Source organism: Eptatretus burgeri, chromosome 10 (genome assembly GCF_056783735.1).
Source record: "Eptatretus burgeri isolate ZD-2024b chromosome 10, Ebu_testis_v1, whole genome shotgun sequence".
In the NCBI taxonomy this organism is placed as follows: domain Eukaryota; kingdom Metazoa; phylum Chordata; class Myxini; order Myxiniformes; family Myxinidae; genus Eptatretus; species Eptatretus burgeri.
In genome coordinates, this window is record NC_140970.1 from 48,499,319 (window position 1) to 48,520,201 (window position 20,883).

General features: G+C 44.2%; 1 protein-coding gene and 1 long non-coding RNA gene across 6 annotated transcripts in view; one reads left to right on the forward strand and one right to left on the reverse strand.

Annotated features, from left to right (window-relative positions):
* LOC147018507 (uncharacterized) overlaps nt 1–3,585 on the reverse strand; it is a 13,616-nt gene extending 10,031 nt beyond the window's left edge. The window contains exons 1-2 of one of the 2 annotated variants that reach the window (XR_015062427.1): nt 3,353–3,585; nt 1,305–1,481 (exon numbers count right to left, since the gene is read on the reverse strand). This is a non-coding gene — a long non-coding RNA (uncharacterized LOC147018507). The remainder of the gene's footprint in view (nt 1–1,304; nt 1,482–3,352) is intronic. The other variant, XR_015062428.1, reaches the window with a different exon arrangement.
* LOC147018508 (6-phosphofructo-2-kinase/fructose-2,6-bisphosphatase 4-like) overlaps nt 1–20,883 on the forward strand; it is a 94,061-nt gene that overhangs the window by 355 nt on the left and 72,823 nt on the right. Inside the window, exon 1 of one of the 4 annotated variants that reach the window (XM_085898211.1) lies at nt 2,070–2,089. The exons of 1 other annotated variant lie outside the window; for it this stretch is intronic. The gene's annotated coding sequence lies outside the window, so the exon portion shown is untranslated. Of the gene's footprint in view, nt 1–2,069; nt 2,090–3,600; nt 3,968–8,321; nt 8,461–20,883 lie in introns of those variants that run through there. 2 more of the 4 variants (XM_085898209.1, XM_085898210.1) reach the window with 2 other exon arrangements.

Genomic DNA, 20,883 nt, shown 5'->3' on the forward strand with positions numbered 1-20,883 from the left:
TGACGATGATCCTTTGAGCGTCACGTGATTTACCAAGACCGCCCCCCCCATCTTGTCCGAGTCGTGCGTGCCGGTGGAACCTCCGAGGTCTGTGCACCTGAAACTCATCGGCGATTCCCGTTTCATTGATTTGCCTTTTGCTTTCTTCCCCCCTTTTTTTTAAATTAATTATTATTATTTATTTTTGTTCCGAGAGCGATGACATTCGATCAGCCATGTCATGCTTCCGTTGAAAGTTTTTGAATTTAAGTGAAGGTGGAGGAGGCATTCCGTTGAATGGAGGACGTGGTCATGGCCACAGTTGCTCCGAAACGGTGTTGAGTAATCGATCGATTAAGAACAAGAAAACAAAAAAAACCCCAATAAAGGGGGAAGTACCAGGAATCTCGCTTGAAGCATTCAACTCGCTGAGCTTGGACCCTGTTTGAGCTGTTCAATCACGTGTTATCATGAAGAACCTGCAGCACAACTTTAATAACAACTTTAACCGGGTGCTCAAACTTTTTTTTTTTTTTGACAGTAAGAACTCTTCTCTTGGAGATATTTTGTTTGGTTGTCCAAAGTCTTCGTCATTAATTTGGTGTCGTTGGAGCAAAATTGTGACGGATCCTGCACTGCCATGGGAATGTTTGGACTGACAGGTGTTGATAGGATGAGTCTTTTGACCCTGTTGAAGGAAATGCTTACTGGCCACCCCCCCCCCCACTTTCAGCCCTTTTTAATGAGTATGACCTCTTTAAAAAAAAAAAACTTTTTTGTTTAAATGCCAGCCATTTAATCATGATGATGCTGTTTAACTCTCTTCAAATTGTGTTTTATATTTATTTATTTATTTTAGAGGAGAGTTGAAAGTTTTTGAGGCACGTGCTTGTTTAGTTCGATCCTTCGAAGGAAATTCCTCTTGAGTTTGCTCGTAGGACGGGGGAAGGAGGGCGCAGGTTGGGGTAGCCTGGCGGTAATGAGTCTGGGGCAGGCGGCGCCCGTGCCTCCTCCCCACCATAGCACAGTCATCCATGAGCAACGTGCGTCTGCACACGTTGCTCACGTACGATCGGCTTTGGGTAAGCATCTGAGATTTCACCATCCGCTCTCCCTCACACCCCACCCACCCACTCGCTCACCCACTCACCCACACACCAGACTGCTTGTCAGACACAGGTACAATGCATACAAAAAAAAATCCTATCATCCAGAGTGCTAAATGCTCTGCTTGATTAAAGCAGATATTTTAACTGAACTTTGTGTCTTAATATATAAAGCCCTTTCGAACCACCCACCCACTCTCTGATATAAATGTCTCGTACCTTCTCGGTGGGGTAGAAAGCTGAAGGTTTGCACGCTGCTGAAACTCGGTAGTCTTCTCCCAGGAAAAATCACGGTAGTGGGAAAAATTTCTGAGCGAGTCGCCGGTCATTGTCTGCTCATTGCAGGTCACGTGACCCAAAACAATGCAGCTTGTACTGGAATTGCTTGCTCGGCAACTGTAATGAATGAATCTTCTGCCTTTTTTTATTTTATAACTTTTGCCTTATTTACATTAAAAATTACTATTAGGTGAACTTTCGAATAAAGAGTTGATTCTAATCACCAATTCTTTATTCACTTTACTTTAACTGTTTGCAGAATGAAAGCACAATGGACTTTTAAACCGGTCAAACGAAACAACTTTATACATTGGAAAGGAATCTATTACAAGTGATTCTCATTTCTATCTCTGATTGATGATGTGTTTAAGTAATGACAAGTCTGGAGACGGCGATTGTTCACGAGCAATGTACACGGTTTGCCTTTTTACAGCGCGCTGTTATATCATTGGCTATTCTGTCCTGTCTTCTGTCACGCTTATTGTGGGCGGAGATTGCCAGGTGGGTTGTGGGCGGAGATTTCCAGGTGGTGTATTGTGGGCGGAGATTGCCAGGTGGGTTGTGGGTGGGGTTAATGCAGAAGAGCGACGTTTTTTGTGCTGAATGGTTTTCTGTGCGATGCCGGAAGTTGATTTTTCTGAGCAGGAAGTGAAAATCTTCCTGTTCCGTTGGTTGTTGACGCGCAGCGTTGTAACTCTCGTTCTTTGTTTTTAAAACGTCTTGAGGTGATTTCTTCCTCTTTATTTTTTTTTTTTTTGTGACACAAGTGGTTATTACAGCGCGGCGACATCGCGCTATTATGTTCTGTGTCTTCTGTCACACTTATGGCCTCGTACATCCCTTTCATCTGAGGGCTATAAATAGAAATTTGTCCAACGTCACAACTCTTCCCATCATGCATGCTAATTCACCGTGTCTACATTTAAATTTTATAACTGCAAAATTCTTTCATCATTCTTAACCTCGACTTTTACTGCCCCCAGCCGCGCGGTATCGAAGTATTCGCTTCTTGTTGTTTTTATCTTTGTTTTTATCTTGCCCAGTCATCCCTTTGAGAATGGGAACCTGCCATTTTTGCAGACTGGTAAAATAAAATCTGTCAAAATTGCTGTTCTCCTCCCACCCACTTTGGGGCGAAGGGGATTGGGAGTGAGTTATTTATTTATTTTGTCCAATTACCTGACCTTTGGTACATCAAGCATTAACGCAAAATTTGGTGGAGATCTGAGCTGGTTCTAATTTATTCCATAAGACACACACGCACAATGGTGGAGGGGAGAGGTTGGGAGAACTGAGGGAATGGATATTTACCTGATTGCAACAGTGCAAGTTTTAATATATTGATTAAGTGATTAAATGCATGTGCATGATCCCAACGTATGAGTGATTTTAATTATTTAATTTTGAAAATGTATTTTTTGTGCATCATCAGGGTTTGTTTTTAATCAAATTAATGGTCGTCTTTTTTCACTACAGTACGAACTATTTTTGAGTGCTGTCTAACACTCGTTATGTACAAATTATATTAATTTTGTTCCTGTTTGCTCAATAGGTTTTTGGGCATTTGATGAATCTCTGAAATGATTGCTTATTACAGCGCGTGTGCTGTATACAATTGCACAGAGTTTGAAATGTCCACGGTGTCTACCACGTCTCCGTTGTCCCCCCCCCCCCCCCGGCCATCCGGTAGATGGCAGTGCATAACCTAGACGGAAATGGTGACAATTGACGGAAATACCCGAGTATTTCAATGGAAATTTGTGAAACTAATGTGTTATATATGTGAAAACCATTGAATTTATTGCTTGACTGAAAAAAACCAAGAAACGCTCCCTTCTCATGTACGAACGAACGAAAGACGTCATTTCTGCCCACCATGGCATTTCGCGCCGAACGCTGAAAGCTAAGTTCTTCTTATGCCATCATTCTCTTTAATATTAGCCATAAACAAGTGTTTCATCATGCATTAGTAGTTGAAATTTACTTACAACAAGAACGAAAAAAGAATGTCCTCACAGATCCAACAAGATCGAAAAAAATCTCCTCAGATTCAACAAGATCGAAAAAACAATCTCACAGGTTCAACAAGATCGAAAAAATCTCACAGGTTCAACAAGATCGAAAAAATGACCTCAGATTCAACAAGATCGAAAAAATAATCTCCTCGCAGATTCAACAAGATCGAAAAAAAACAAACATCACGAGCAGGACAAGACCAATCGAGCTGAAGGAAACGATACTGTAACTGCACTGCTCCTGATTGGTCAAAGGACACCACGTGTGTTGTGTGGGCGGTGTTATGCACGAGGATTCCAGCAAAAAGGACTGGACAAATCGTGTTCGTCGTGTACCTCATGCTGCATCGCCAATCCTCGGCTGCACCTGATACCATTGGACCAATCACGTTCGGCGATGTACCTCGTGCTGCATTCTGACAAGCTCTGGATCAGAGCGAGCTTTGATTGGTCAAAGTAGTGGAGAGGCGGCGATAACCTCTGACTGATGGTAATGACCAAGGAGGAAAGGCGATGCGTCGTTTTGATTGGTTGAAACGTGGAGGAACGGAAGGAATTCTTCTCCTCGGATCCACGTGCAACACACAGGTATCTGTTTCATAACCCGAATCAGTTCACTACATCATTAATAATAATATTTTTCTCCTTATTTTAATTTGTACGATTTTCTTTTTTTGATTAACGTTAAAAAGCTTTATTGACGGATTTCGACATTTTCTTGATCCGCGAGTCTTCATCGATATTTGTGAAAATTTGATTTCCGTGGGAATGTGATCTCACTGTGAACGGCTGTCCTGGTTTTACATCATTCTTTTGCGGCCCCCTGCCATGCTGTATCGAACGATTTCATTCCTTCTGTTATATGTATATATATATATATATATATATATATATATATATATATATATATATATATATATATATATATATATATATATATATATATATATATATATATATATATATATATATATATATATATATATATATATATATATATATATATGTGCTTATCACAATAATAAGATTTTTACATTTCAAATATTAAGTCCGCTTTTTAATTGTTTTTCAATTGAAAAAGCATAAATTGAATATTTTAACATTAGTGTACTCATTTGCTTCACCACACGTGCTGTATTGAAGGATTTCACTTGTTTTATATCATGTTTGCTTTGTTTTGTGAATTTATGCACAAGGAGGTGGAGGAGCTCATTCATACTGTTGTGTCCAGCCGGTTAGGTTACATTGTTACGAATTTGGAAGCTTACTACACTCGGCATTCAGGTCCTTGAAGAACAGTTATATCGGTAAGTGTGTGTTTATGGATATTACCCGTCCCTAGTCTAATGGGAATTAAATGTTCGTGCCCTGCAGAGTTATTTTGATAGTCAGGGTTTTCTTTTACATTTTTACATCACTTACATCTACAACACCTTCGCTCCATCCTGATGCCATAACACTCGCGGTGGGCGGGGTTCAAGAGGACCTGGCGTTTGTCTTTCCCAATCCGGGGGATGCGAGCGAGGTTGCCGTCGGTTGGCCAATGAGCGTGGCCCACGCAGGACAATGTTACTCTCCCTGTTTTGAGGGGCGGTCCGCTATGGTGGCCGCCATGCCCCCCCGGTCCAATCAGCAGACTTGGCGCCCCTTTTGGCTAATCACGGGGGCGACGAGCGCATTTGCTCAGCAAAACCGTCCAGCGAGCAAGAGCGGGTCCATGGCAGGCGGCTCCTCCCCTCTGGAGAAGGGGTGAATAATAGTTTGGTGCGATCCGACAGAAGGAGTCAGAGTTGAGTTGGTTTTTGGTCTGCCGGATCGCCTGACCTTGTCTGCTGGCGCTCGCTGCTTCGTTTGCGCTCGCGCTGGTTGGCGTCCGCCCTTCATCCTCTGTCCCGGGCACTCGGATTGGCATCGTGGTTGTCGGGTCGAGAGAGAGGAGATTGGTCCCGTGTGCTCGAGCACGTCCTCTGTCTGGCTGCAACCCGCGCATCCGAGGCGTCTTGTCCGGCACAGTACGACAAGCGATCGGCCAACTCAACATGGGAGGTCACCTCGTCTTGCCTCCTCTGGATTCGGCTGCCCTGGTCCGTCCTTTGGCAACCGGAGCTCCGGGAAGGGGTGGACGTCCAGCCGCGCGCTCGCAGCCAGGTAGCCAGCCATCCTCACTCCCAGCCGAACTATCTTCGGCTGGAGAGCCGAATAAAGACCGTTGAGGTCCTTCTTTTGGGTATTTGTGTGCGTGTGTGTGTCCTTGGGCCCCGTCTGTAAGTAGGAATTGTTAAGTGCTCTTTGCTGTACATTATTTGAATTGCTTAGTCGGTTTAACTCTGCTCTCTGTGTGTTCCCTCCCTGCCTATTGTAAATAAATATCCATTTTGTTGAATGTACCAGCTCGTCTTTGTCCTTTCCTTCATTGGTTCGCAACGGTGCATGTTAGTGGATTAAAAAGGCCGTTGCTGCCGTAGTTGTGCATTTGCACCGACGGGACCTCGGTAACCATCCGCTCGGGTTACGCACGTTAACGGCTCATCCCGTTCGAGTTCTGTCGAGGGTGTGAATTCCTCGCTAGCTCACCACGTGGGGCTCTCGGTATTTTGAAGTTTGGCAAATAACCCTGTCCCATGCGGTTGAATTATTGACGATTCACGGTCCTGTAAGGGACCCGTACCTTCGGAGTTATCGGAAAGGTATGATCTCAATTCCGAGTGTTCGGTGGAGCCGACTCTACTGCTCCATCTTGCGGTTGTGCTTGCCGCCGATACCTGGCCCACAACAATATCCCACTCCTGACAGTTGTCGTGTTCTGGACAGATAGCCGAATGGTTCTACTTGAAGGTGAACAGCCGAGGTTCTTGGAGATTATGGCACGCGTGGGATGCAGGGCGGAGAGGGTGCACACCAGACGGGAGCACACGGGTTTATACTTGAACCCACAATGAATAAACAAACACAAGTAAATTCAACAAATGATGGTTTAATGAACATAAAATCAATGAGTTATAATGAAAATAAACCAAAGGTGCAAATGAAATGAGGGAAAACTAGGCTTCATTTGAGACATCTCCACTCTGTCACAAGAACAGACGAGGGCAAAGATAAAAAATAAAATAAAATCCTCCCTTTCTGCCGATACTCAGCTCTTCGTCCATAGATGACCTTTTCGGAGCCTGGTGTTGACGAACCTCGAAACCACTGCGTGGGAAATGCACAGAAAATGGTGCAGAGTCCTCTGCGGTCACGTATGTGATTTAATTCATGCAGACGGCCTCCAAGGGTGGGGCCCACAACCCACCATACAGTTTCTTCTTGTGCTCGAGATTGCCGATGCTGCTCATCATCCCTCAACACCAGGCCCGCTCACAGCAAAGGGTGCCCCTATCTCCGTGGTCACCCAACAAGGTGAACGCTGAGCCTCTGAGACAAGGCTAAGCGATGTGCTTGTCTTGTCCTTCTCTTCTCCTGAGAAACGTACAAAGTTCATGATCCAGCTGAACAGTCACTGGCGAGCGTATGATTTCAGTACGTGAATGAACTCACACCAGCGCAACAATGAGAATCGGCCATTTTTCTCTGGTTGAGGTCCTATGTGTTCTGACTGTTGTCTCTATACTATCACATCCTCTTTCTGTATCTCACCCCTTCTGATGTCACTTGGTGGGGGGGGGGGGAGGGGGGGTGACCTGCCGGTATGAAGGCAGGGGCTTCTTCCTTCTCGGAAATGTTTGGCTCTGTTGTCGTTTTGGGAGAGCATGGTTCCTTTTCTTTATAGCTGGCTTTGTAAATGCAAAAACGTAGGAAAAGGCCACAGGGGGAAATCATACTTGTATAAACTAGCCTTAAACCCTATGTTGTTAACACAGCACCACCCCTGTGTGGTGACGCGTAAAAATCTTAAGCTGACAGTTTTCCCTGCATGGGTTGCATCGATATGTCTCCAGCTCGTCTATGGACCATGCTACACTATGTACAATCCTATCTTTACTCTGAATTTCCTCCATTTACACCACAAACATAACAATACCTTTTAAATAAGACTAACGAGAAAGGCACTTGGTAGAGTGCGTACTCTGCCAGCCTGAACAGTTTGCGTTTTGTATCCCACTGATAGGCCGGATCTGCCGTCCTGAACCAAAATCTAATCTGCTTGTTCTTGTCACCTAACCAACTAACTTGTTAGCGCCGTCTCTCAAAGAGGACAAATACTTGAGAAATTAGAATGGTACTCAGTGGAGCGTATACCCCTGCCATGCTGAACAGTTTACATTTTGTATCCCACTGATGGGTTGAATATGCATCCACACCTGAATTGAAATCTAATCCGCTTGTTCTTGTCATCTACCCAACTCATCCATCAAGTTTTGTCATAATCCATCCAAAACTTTTTGAAGGAGAAGGGCACTCGGGAGAGCGCGTACCTCCACCACATAATGCCTGATCCATGCGTACATATCGGGCCCAATATATTTTTGAAATATCATGCTTGTATATTGTTTTTGACCCTATCTGTCAATGATTATGAATCGTATCCAGATCTTCACCAAAATTGAATCAATTCTTGTCACACACCCAACCTGCCCACAAAATTTCATCTGGATCCATCCACAACTTTTTGAGATTTTTTGCACACAGACAGACAGAAATGGGTGAAAACATACCTCCACCACCAAAGGTGAAGGAGGTTAACTAGAGATGCTTACAGGTTTGCCCACTTGTACATTAATTAGATGATGAAATAAATCGCCACTGTATAGAGGATTTGAACCCTGGAGTACTGGCATGTTTGGATTTGTGCTGAAATGGGAAACACAACAGACCAGCTCCTAATTATTTAATTGCATTGCTGTTGCATGTCTCGATGTTCTTTATTAAACTGATGTAAAGTGTATATGTTTTGGAGTTACACGTATTGGAATGTGCATGTGACTAATTATTATGGTTGTGCTGAATGTAGCTTTGGAATCCCTGGAGTCTACTTTTGGCTTTCCGCTGAGGTCCAACATAGAGAGCCTATGTAACAGCAATTGGGATTGATTTGGTTGGAACGGTTCCATGCAGTGATTCAGCTCGGTTGATTCATCGTGGTGAGATTTTTCTTTTCTGGTTAGCAGTTTGGTTGCTTAGTTACTTCAAGGTTAAATTAAAATTGTGGGGGATATCAGCAGCCTTTGCCCATCCCAATGCTCTTGTGGCAATTTCAGTCTGTCACGATTGGTGGATTCACATAACGTGCAGCCCAGACTGGGTTTGTGCATGCAGATTTATTTTCCATTCCCAAACACCCCTCCCCCCCCATCCCTCGAATGTCAGTTTAAGCCTGTTGGGTTTAAATGGAAATGGGTAACAGCTTGATGTTGCAATTTCCTTGATGAGCTATCCTTCCAGAAGCTTGGAATCCAAACTGTAATATTACTGAACTTATTTATATCCTTGATATTCTTTCCTTCTGCTGGATTTGAACCCACAACTTTGGTGATGCCAGTCCAATCATCATCAATTGCCCCCCACTTGCACCAGTCTTGCACAATATATAGCAACATGTCTGGAAATATCCAAATATGATTTGGTGCCATTTATAATTGCTGCATGTTCTTTGTTGCAGTACAGATCTTCTCATTGATTGACCACATACCTTCTTATTTATTTATTTTTTGTGCTGCTTGAAGTGCAATTTGTTATATAAATGTAACTGGATGTGATATAAATTTTTATTTTAAATTAAAACCAAATAAATGGTCCCTAAACTCAGATTTTGAAAGGGTCTCGGTCGGTCGTGCAACCTTGACTGTACAGCTGCTGCCGTGCATCGAGTAAATTGTCTGCATATTCCGTGCAGTCGGGCACGCCAGGTGTATTCACTGGCTGTTGAATTGCCCAAGAGCTCTCCCACAAAAGTTGCTTTCTTCTTTTCTTTCGCGTCGAGCTGCTTCAGTGTTCTTGTACGAGCACCCTTTAGGCACGTGATATTTTTTTTTTTTTCTAATTCTCCGAATAGTTTGTGATTATAATGCTGCGGTCCTTGAAATGTGGAAACATGGCAGTGGTTGGGAGTGATATCAGTGTGATCAAATTTTATTTTTGTTTTAACTTTACCCATGGGGACGTACTGTACATAGCGGCATTCATATTTGCCACAAAAATAGGAGAAATTAAATTGTTTTGAAATAAAACCATTTCATTTCTCCTTTAAAAAATTTTTGATTTGTTTATTTATTTTTACCTCTGCCACCGAAGGTGAAAGAGGTTGTTTTCAGCCCTTTGTCTGTTTGTCTGTCTTTGTCTGCATAAAGGTATCTCAAAGTTGTGGGCCAACCCGGTTGAAATTTTGTGGACAGGTTCAGTGTGTGACGAGGATGAACTGATTAGGTTTTGGTGAAGATCCGGATCTGGATGCAAGTTATTTAATTTTTAAGGTGATTCTTCACCATTCAGAGATGGTGCCACAAATGATATAGTTACTGTATAGCACGATATTTCAAAAAAATTATTGGGCCTGATATGTTCTTGTGTATCAGGCATTACGTGGCGGGGGTATGCGTTCTACCGAGGAGGAGGTACCCACCCATCCATCCATCGGTACCATACTCTTCAGAGCGTTGGTGGTGCCTAAGCAGTCTCCTTGGCTCTTGGGCACAATCCTGGATGGGTTGCCACTCCAACACAGGATACCAGCAAGTTGGCACTCATTTCGTAGACCTCGGAAGGATGACAGGCAGTCAACCCCACCTGGTATTAATTCAACAGTATTGTGGGATTTGAACTCGGGATCCTACGATTCCACTCCGATCACCCTAACCATTAAGCCAACACCAGGCACGTTCCTCGATCCCACAAAACTGGCTGTCGTCCTTAACAGGCGAAACCTTACAAAGTGTTCACAAAAGCTCAGGCCTTCTCTCCTGGCAGCAGAGGGTCACAAAGTCTCACCAAGCTGCATGGTGAGGCTGTCAGGTGTGTGGTGTGTGTGCTTGTGTTAGAATTGTGAGAAACAGAAAATGAAAAAAAGAGGGGTGTGTGTGTTTTCTTCTTTTTTTCACCATTTGAGCTTCAAATGTTCAACAAACCTTTACTGTGAGAATCGGGAGAAGACTAATTAGGTTCAGTCGCATAATATTGTCAATTTTCATCTGATTAACTTGAAAGGGAGAACAGAAGTTGCATATTGGCTCACTGAATTGTTTCACCAACGAAAAGAAAAAAGCCTATTATTTTTCAGGTCTCAAGGTCACAGTGACTGATTTCACAACTACCGGTCCATGACCGCTTTGTCTGTCCAGGCCATAAATTAATTTATTTATGAATAATTATCTTGCCAAAACAGTTTTTGCAAGATATGTTAGTCAGCTTGTATTTTTTTTATTTTTTATTTGTTTGTTTGTCTGTAATCATGTATAAAAAATTATGCAGAGCACAGTTATCATTGGAAATTTTTGTAACTTCGCATATCGGAGGCCTATAGAGGTCCCTTTCAGCGCATAAAATTTTGAAGGTCAAAGGTCAAGGTCACTTTGTCGCAAATCGGGGGAGTCGACGAAACCCTTATTTTTTGAGTAATTTTGATCGGATCGTATTCAAACTTAATGGGAATATAGTTCATGGTCTGGCGCTCAGCTGATTAATTTTTGGTGGCGATTGGCCTTGACCTTCATGGTTAGCGCCTAAGGTCAAACATATTTGACCCCAAGGTCAAATTTTCAAGTTTTAGGAACCATATCGTGTAGTACCTCAAATTGAACACCTCGATGAGTGCTTTCTGGATATGTCAAGCTTGAGACATTGTGACGTTATGAGGCAAACGCATATTTTTCATGGTTACTCTGAACGATTCTCATCGGAATCTCTCGTAGGCAGATATTCCTCAAGGAGTCGCTCCTGGTGGATAGCAGCTCTGTTCACCTCAGTGTGACCTTAAAGAAGTCACACGTGGTCACCTTTTGGCAAGATACAGGTCACCCTGTGGGTGACATTGGTTTATTTTTTTGTTAGATACAGTTGAGGCTCGTATGAGAGCTAACACGCATAACGTAGAACAAGGGGAGCAGGAGACGAGGGGAGGAAGAAAACAGTGGGAAACAGAGACATGAGGAGATCTGTGGAAGAGAGAGGGGTGGGGGTACACAGGTAAACAAGATAGACACTACAGCGATCAGACGGTCCTTTTGGAGAGACGTAGTGAGAGTGTGAGATTTGTCAGGATTGAAAGACATGTTCAACGTGTTGGACTAGTTTGTGATTTTTATTTTTATTTTTATCCAGATCTGCAGTGAGCAAAGAAGCTGCTGCTTACCGGTCTGAGGGATGACAGATGGTACGGCAGAGGGTGCTGTCATTAGCAAAGAGGTAAGGAGGATTTTCGCGAGTCGGAGAGATCATTGATGAAAACCAGAAAAAGAACAACGCCCAGAACACTGCCTTGAGGAACTCCAGCCTGGACAGGAAGAGGGGATGAGAGAACTCCATTTAGGGCCACAAGGTGGCTGTGACGGGAGAGAAAGTCTGCAAGCAATGAGAGGAGATGTCCTTATCCTTGTCTACCATAGGAAGAGTTTTTGTTGAGCAGGTGAGGGTGCCAGACCGTATTGAAAGCACATGATATGTCTTGGGAGATGGCTCTGATTTCATGTCTGGCATTGAGGACCTCCATCCATTTTTGGGAGATCAGAAACAGCATCTCCAGGGTAGAGTGACCTGGTCTGAATCCAAATTGATGATTGGAAATCAATGTATTGGCCAAGAGGAAGGATTTGATTGCAGAAGCAATGATGGATTGCATAACCTTGCTGCTGATTGGTCTGTAGTTGCAGGGATCTGTTTTTGCACCTTTTTTGTTTTATGCATAGCGGTAATGTTTTCTGATTTTCAAGTAGATGGCAGATGACCTTAAGCAAATGAAGGTGAATAAAACAGAGCGAGTGAGTCAGAGCAGCAGGACAGGTTTTTAGGATACGTGGGCTGATGCTGTCTGGACTGGTTACAGAATCTGGGGTCAAGGTTTGACAGCAAACTCTCCACTTTGTCAGACAAAAAGGACAGTGTCCAGGAACAACTGGGTGTGACTGGGTAAGGTGGGTGCAGAAAGTGATGGGTTTGGCACACAAGATGTAGCAGCAAACATGGAGTTTAGGCGTTCAGCCTTTTCACATGCAGTGTCAGCTGTGTGGTCATTTGAGGTAAGGGAGGGAATGGAGGTGGAACATTCACCAGAAACAGACATCCAGATGTCACCAGGATTTGGTGGGAGACAGGTTTGAGATGAGAAAGATGTTGCTTTCTGGCTCTCTTGAGGGTAGACACACACACTTGTTACAAGCTTTGTGGAAGGAACTGAGATTGCCTTCAGTTGGATTAACCTTCTATGAGGCGAAGGGAAGTTGTTTCAGGACAACTGCCTTGCCAAAAGCTTCAGTGTGGAGGAAGGGTATGACAACTGAAGACGAGAGGGGATAAATCTCTGCATGAGGGAGAGCAAATTTCTTTGAATATAATTCCCAGGATGAGTTGTCAGAGGAAGTAGAGATGGGAGATCAGTCTAGAAGTGTGATGGCTGCTTGAAGTCCCTGCCAGTCAGCTGGAGTGAAATGCCAGACTCGGGGATGTGTTAAGGGGAATTTGTTGAGATCCGGGTCAGGAAGTTGACAGATTGTATCAGTCACAGAAGTCTTTTGCTGAAGTGCCGTCGCAGGTGAGAGAGGTACCCCCACCCAGCCAACCGGCATGATGACAATTGAAGTCACCATGTTTGAAGAAGGGAGAGTTGGGATGAAAGGATAGAAGTTGGTCCATGTTTTCAGAGAGTGAAATGTAGATGGAGTCATCACTGTTTGGTGGACGGTACAACACATATAAACATGACGTGGGAGAGGAAGGGAAGCTGTAGCCATTGGTATTCCTGGGGATGTGGGGGGGGCGAGAGATGGCAGTGCATGGTGAGTAAGGAATAGTCTTTGAAGTGAGCAACTCCGCCACCAGAACGAGGTTCAGGTCTGTCATACGGGAGGAAGTAACCAGGGAGAGATACTTGGGAGTCAGAGATGTCTTGAAGGAGGAAAGTTTCTGTTGATCAGATTGTCTAGTTTGTCAGTGGCAACCTGGATGGAAAGATCTGCCAGGTTTGAGCGAAGGCCCTTGATGTTTGAGGGCCACACTGTTGAGGAAGAGGGAGGGGAGGAGGTTTTGGGTGGAGGGGAGGGGAGGGTAGGACTCGGGAGGAGGGGAGGTAAGGAGAGATGTTAAAAGAGTGTGGGGGATTACAGAAGAGCTTGGGGGGAGGGCAGGCCGACGAGAACAGGCTGTGTGGTGAGTGGGTGAGGTACCGGGTGGAGTAAAAAGAGAGGGGGCAGAGAGCAGTTGAAGATTGGAGGAGGTGGAGTGATGAGATTGAAAAGAAGGTGGGGGAAGGCGGCAGCTTTGTGAATGTGAGGGGGAAGATTGCAGGGAGAAGGGTGAGGTGGGTTTTTGAGAAGTGAGAGGGAAGTGTAGAAAAAAGAAAGTGGAGTGGGAATCGTAGAAAGTTGTTTTGAGAGGGAGGGCAGATGATGAGAGCAGGCATGGCGAAGGTGCAGAAGGGCAATGGGAGAGGGGAAGGATGAGACTTGGTTAGAGGTATGGTGAAGAAGGGAGCGGGCAGGGAGAGGTACAATATTTGAGGGGTTGGGAAGAGGGAGAGGTGTGCTGAGAGGAAGGAAGGAACATGTTTGTGATAATGAGTATACTGATTGAGAGAGTGAGCTATCAGTTGGGTTAGAATGGAGGGCCACAGATGTTAGAACACCACACACTTTGGGAGAACAGAGGAGAAGCTGATACTGAAGCAGAAGACAGTGAAGAGGTGCCAAGAGCAGAGGTAGGATGAGGGGTAAGGAGTCGGTAGATTTAAGGAGGTGGGGTGAATTGGCACTGAAGTTAGAAAAAAAGGATGATTGATGGAACACGAACATGCAACATTCATTTTTGGATTTTCCCTTTCCCTGTAGAGAACCTTGCGAAACGTCCGAAAATACACAGATCTGGCAGACGCTATGTATAAACAGTTCTTCTCGGAGACAGGGCGTGAGGTCAAGTAGTGAATGCATTAAATCATGTAGGTCTCTTTTAAGATCCATCTCGGTTATTTGAAATTTAATGCATTCACTTTACTAGTGCGTGGCTGTACGTGCAAAAAAAACAAAAAACTTTCAAACCGTGTGCCAGAAACAACAACCACACAGGCCGTTCCTTCGCTCTCGCGTGCCCGTACGTGCAAACAAAAACTTTCAAACCGCGTGCCAGAAACAACAACCACACAGGCTGTTCCTTCGCTCTCATGTGCCTGTAAAAAAAAAAAATGTGCAAAAATAAATAATAATTTCAAACCGCGTTCCACAAACAACCACACAGGCCGTTCCTTCGCTCTCGCGTGCCCGTACGTACGTGGAATAAAAACAACTTTCAAACCTTGGGATTAATTAATCATTTGAACAATTAATTCAAACCTTGGGAAACAGCTGAAACGGATGAAGAAGAACGATATCAAACCTTGAAAAGGCACATACTCAGGTCCCAGCGTCAATTGTGATGTCATATCAAACGAAGAAGAACAATTGTGACGTCAATTGTGCAAAAAAAATAAAAAGGATTGTGACGTCCATCGTGACGTCATCACACCGTGTCCTGTCATTGGTTGATAAATAAATGGCCGTAACTTGGGAACCGCTTGTCCAATTAATACCAAACCTTGAAAAGGCACATCCTCGGGTCCCCAGCAATATTCCTGGCAAGTTTCAATTAGATCGGACCAGGGGTTCTCGAGAAACAGCAGTTGCAGACACACAGAGATTGCTGGAATTGTAGATAGTTGAAGAAGGCTTTTTTTTTGTCTTTTGTTTTTTGGACTGTCACAATTTGTTGCAGTCGACTCTGAACCTGTGTCGGCGTCAGCGACTCTTAAAAAAAAAAAAAAAATCAAATCTGAGTTGAGCAAGGCCCTGAGGTCACCTAGAACATTTGAGAAGCCTCACATCCCCTGATACAAAATCTCTATACGACCTGAATTCATCAAATTTCAATGGGTTTTGATGGAAATTGTTTTAGTTGTCTGAACCTACATGAGCAAATACCAAAAGTGAAACAGAAATCGAATAGAACTTGAGACGGTCATGAAGCTTATGGAAGCTCCTCCACTCATGTTGCTTTATATGGATAAATCCACAATACAATGTAAACTTTTATAAACACCAGGTTTTTTACAAACCTTACTGCATTTGAGTGTAAAGCTACTTTCGTGACAAAGTGAAAACAGAAATTGAATTTAAGTTCAAAGAAATGTGAGGCCGCTCAAAGCAAAAACTAGTTACATGGTACATTTCTCAAGAGAAAATCCTTTCCCACATCGTAAAACACGATGTCTAAAGCAACCATGTACAATCCTGACATGATCTAACCGCTTAACATCAAGCATGTGGCAAAGTGCATAACTTCAGTGAAAAAATTCATTTAGACATCTTTATTAGAAGAATACCAGCGTGGCTTTGCATCTATCCGAGGTTTGACCCACGACGTCATCAGCTCAGCCTGAACTTAGACATGAATAACTCGACCATCATAAATACAGCTATTTGTAGGTTTGAAGATCAGGAAGGAAAGTGGAGGGGGGACATTTTGAGTGCTTTATCATTAAGAAATCGTTGTGGCCTGTTCCAAGTCGAGGTATGGTTGAGCAGGCCAAAAAACATGGTGGCTTCAAACCCCAGAGAGCGTGGTGACCGAGGATTGCCTGATAAAGGATATGATCAAACAAGGCTGTTAATCATCTTCAAAAGGGATGTTTTCATTAATCCAAACACCCAGTTTTTGCTCATGTACTTTCTTGGAGTTTCCTTGGTGTGCCTGTGAACTTTCATGTTTTTTGAGTTATGGAGGACACACACACACACACACACACACACACACACACACACACACACACACACACACACACACACACACACACACACACACACACACACACACACACACACACACACACAGACACACACACACACACACACACACACACACACACACACACACACACACACACACACACACACACTCTCTTATTGGTACAGATATGGAGAAGACAAATTAATACAATTTGCAGACCCAGGGTCGGGGCTAAGACCACGAGGGGTGAACTATCTCTGGTTCCTACCAGACTCTCCGGAATCGCAGGCTGTCGCACATGAATAACTTTGTGACTTGGCGGGTCGTTAATCGACCGTGAACACCAATAACTCGACCACGTGACTTCGGGTCCTCCATCTAATACCGTTTCTCAAAAAGTCACGTGATATAATTACCAGCGGACATGCCCTCGGTCCGCAATTGCTCAAACTGGATCACCTTACCACATCAGATGTAGCTGAGCAGGACTGCCGAGCATGAACCGTCCAGAAAACAGATCGTTGTGGAATAACGTCCCGGCGAAACAAGGGTGCGGGCCGTACTGGACCAATGGAAGAAAACACGAAAAGAAGCTGGGAACATTGCTATACATAGCATTTATTTACAATCAAGCAAGGACAAGTATGTGGCACATTGAATGGGGTTTTATTTTATGTACAGCGGGGGATAGCAAGGAATTTGTGGGGTGCAGCAAAAGACAAGTAATCTTACAAAAGACGACAGAGCAGAGTTATCCCGTTATATCTTCTACAATCTTGATTTATGCTAAGACACACACACACACACACACACGTACATACGCACCCTCTGAATCCCTGGCATGGTTGGCACACCAACACAGCCAAGAATGCTTAGGGTGAGGTAGGTGGGAGGATTACTGGTTGTGTCTCAGGTGTGGTGTAGTGCAATGTGGGGGGGGGGGGGGGTGCGGTGTTGTGCCAGAAGAAAATGGGATTGTGAGTCAGTAATGATGTTCTTTGTGCATTTGAAGAAGATGGGGTAGAGGGGTGGATAGAGAGAAAGAGTAGAATAGGTACGTGAGGAGAAAGATCCTGAACCTAGCTGTGTAAAGGGCTATATGTGTAACGTGTACCTCTATGGGACATTCTGCCTGAGCGTCCCCACCTTGTGATGTGGCGCATTATCTCCTGCTTAATTACTTTGCCGGGGGCGTGGAAACGTGCGTCGACAGCATGGCACGGAGTTTCGAAAGACGGCAGTCACCCCGGATCAGGCTCTCGAAGAAGAATAAGAAGCGCGTTCTGGCAATCGCACACCAATTGTGCTCGGGAGAAGAGCGAGACTGGGGGCGAAGCGAGAGAGTCAAACAGCTCCGCGCTACCCCTTTTATAAGCCCCGGGTGAAATGTAGGGCAATGACTGGAAAGCGGCGTGCTGTGGTCCGAAACCTGCTCCTCTATTGGGCCACAGTGGCCCGAGCCATGCCCTGCCAAGCTCTGGGACCAGAAACCATCTCAGTTGCCTATCAGCTTCGGCATGGCTCAGAGCTCCTGACAACATAGGCAGGGGTTTCCTTATTTCTTGGAGTAGGAGGCTACCATTAAAAAGTAGCAGGTTACCATCACCACGAGCAAAACGAGCGCAGCTGTATGGCCGGGGTCCAGAGCCCACTTAGGGCCCTGGAAGCCGGAAGATCCTAGATGGCTGGAGATGCATTCTAGCATGATTAACCTCTACCATCGAAGATGGACGGAGGTTACTGTTTTCACCCCTTTCTGTTTGTTTGTGAACAGTATGACGGAAAAACTCCTTGACTGATTTCGACGAAACTTGGTGGGGGGATTAGGTATGTTCCAAGGATCATGCCATTAGATTTTGGACTTGGTCCAAAGTCCAATATGGTCGCTCTGGCGGCCATTTTGAAAAAATATTTGAATTTTTGTTTTTGCATTTATACATGTTTTGAGTGATTTCCAACCCCCCAAAAAAAAATTTGTTAGAAGAAAAAAAAAAAAATTTTGCAACTTTTTTCAAAAAAATTTTGATTTTATTTGAAAAATATTTGAATTTTTTTTTTGCATTTCTACATGTTTTAAGTGACTTCCAACCCCCCACCCAAAAAAAATTTGTTAGAGAGAAAAAAAACAAATTTTGCAACTTTTTTTTTCAAAATAAATTTCGATTTTATTTTTTGGGCATTTCTACATGCGCGTCGATCTAGTTTCGTTTATTCAATCGTGGTCCAGTAGAGTCTGATCCGTTTTGACCTGCAATTCATAGGGTATCAGGTTCACTTAAGCAGCAGTATTGGCGGCGGAGGTTTTGCACTCTCCCGAGTGCTCCCCCTCTAGTTTCTGACATGAAATAGTTCTCATATCATCATGCTGTTGGGGTGGAAAACTCCACCAAAACAAGTGGTTAGGCCTATACTGGATGTAGTTGCATTAACATACTGACTGACTGGTTGACTGAAATTCAGCTTTACTGTATAGTTAGTTCAAGCAGCTTTTAAACAAGGTTCATTAATTTAAGGCCATGGTTTAGGGCACACCAAGGTGTCTGGAAGATGGAGTATCTAAGCACTTTAAGAGTCATTTTAGCAACATTTGGGCCATACCTTAGTTCTTAATAGGGAGATGATACTGCACATGGTGGAGTACAGTGAGCAATCTGAACTAAGTGTGTGACATAATAATAGTGTAGATGAACTAGCATTCATTCAGGAAACCATATTCCATTTCTCGGATTTCAAAAGGGGGATGTAGAGATTTCGTGGTGACAAAAAAAAAAAAATCGAAAAATTGGTGCTGAATAGAAGTAGGTGGCGAACTTTGACATTTTTTTCTCTGAGTAGACAGCTGCGGGTCGCCGGTAACCGGCTTCTAAGGAAACCCCTGCATAGGACATGCTCCCCGAGCCGTCACACCGGATCTGATTGTGCTCCAAGTGCAGTCTGAATGTCGGATGGCAGCAGACCTTCCCTGCCACCCACGGGCCCCCTCATGAGCCAAAATGCACACCCGGGTCCTGAACTAAACTCCCGATCTCCCTTCTCGCGATGCCTCCTTGTTGCCCCTGGTCTTGTCGTGATCTAGCGACTGGATGAGGGTTGTATCAATTCCAGATGCTCACCCGGGGCGTCCCCGGTGAGATGCGGTTGAGCTATTAATGTCTGTTGTGCGGTGCTCCTTAAAATAGTGGCGAATTGTAGCGATGCAATGGTATGGGAGGTGTTGTGGTCAAAGTGGTGAGGTGAGGTGCCGGTTGGGAATTGGTGCGCACGATTCCCGTGCATAGGTGGTATAGTGTGTAGTGGAGCCGAACCACGAGAGGCATCATTGTGTGCTTGTTATCAATTGCCTATTGAATGGCGTGTGTGCTTGCATGATTGTTATGTACTATGGCTAAAAGGAAAGGGTTAGAGTAGGATTCAGAACAGGAATTAGAGATAGTTACTCGACCTAACTACGAGACCCATACAATGCACTTCGTCCCGTTAACCCACTGGACATGAGGGGAGGATTAAGTGCACGAAGACTAATGAAATTACTGCCTGGGGATCACTATGTTGGGTGCCATTGCCTTCGAGGCATGCAGTTTTGCATAACCGCAACAATATATTGTGACTGGTTTCGGAGCGGGTGTGCCGGGATGCATGACGGGGTTTCTTGGACCTGCCATTCGACCTCTGACTGAAACCCCCAGAGAGTGCAGCTATACAAGCACTATAATCATGGGTACTTCTTGCAAGTAGATATTCACAAGGCAAAGAGAAAAGTAGTTGCTCTGAGCATGTAAAGCACCTTACACACTCTTCAGCTAAGGACTGGTAGGTGTGCCGCAATCGTACCAGGAGGGAGGGAGGGAGGGAGAGATGACTAAACTTTGTGTCGACCCCTTGCTCAGCCAACGCAAACAGGCAGGCTTACGACGGGAAGAAGGGAAATGAGAGTGGTGTGTGTTGGGAATGTCATGTTGCCATTTGTCCTCTGAACCCCTTTGGTCAGCCTGGTGTTGGCACCACTCACCCAGATGGATCAGCAGGTTCGCCCGACAGCCTGTGGTTCGGCAGACAGGAACAGCTTGGCTTCTATTGTGGTTTGGGCAGACAGATAGATGTTTGCTTGCCTGCTGTACTTTTATCAAGCCTGGAGCATGGCATGGCAAAGGCTGTTGAGGCAACCTCCTACTTTCTCGTGTGGCATCTTCACTGGCCCAGTGGGTCAGCTCCACCGTGCTTGAGACACGTCCCAAGAGCACAACATAATTAGCATGGTAGTTAGTATAGTATTTCTGATAGTTCCAATCCGATAATTAGTGACATTAGCTTTTCTGAAAAAATCACAATCTGGATGGAACATGCTAATACTCACAACACAATTTCCCCCATCACTGATACAAAGGGAAAGTCCTTGATTAGCACATTTACTTATGAAATAACGAACAAGGGGATCTCTTTGTGTTGAATGCTCCATACTCGGGTCCATTTCCATCACCGTAACTCTATCATATATATATATATATATATATATATATATATATATATATATATATATATATATATATATATATATATATATATATATGTATGTATGTATATGTATATATATATATAGATATTGTTGC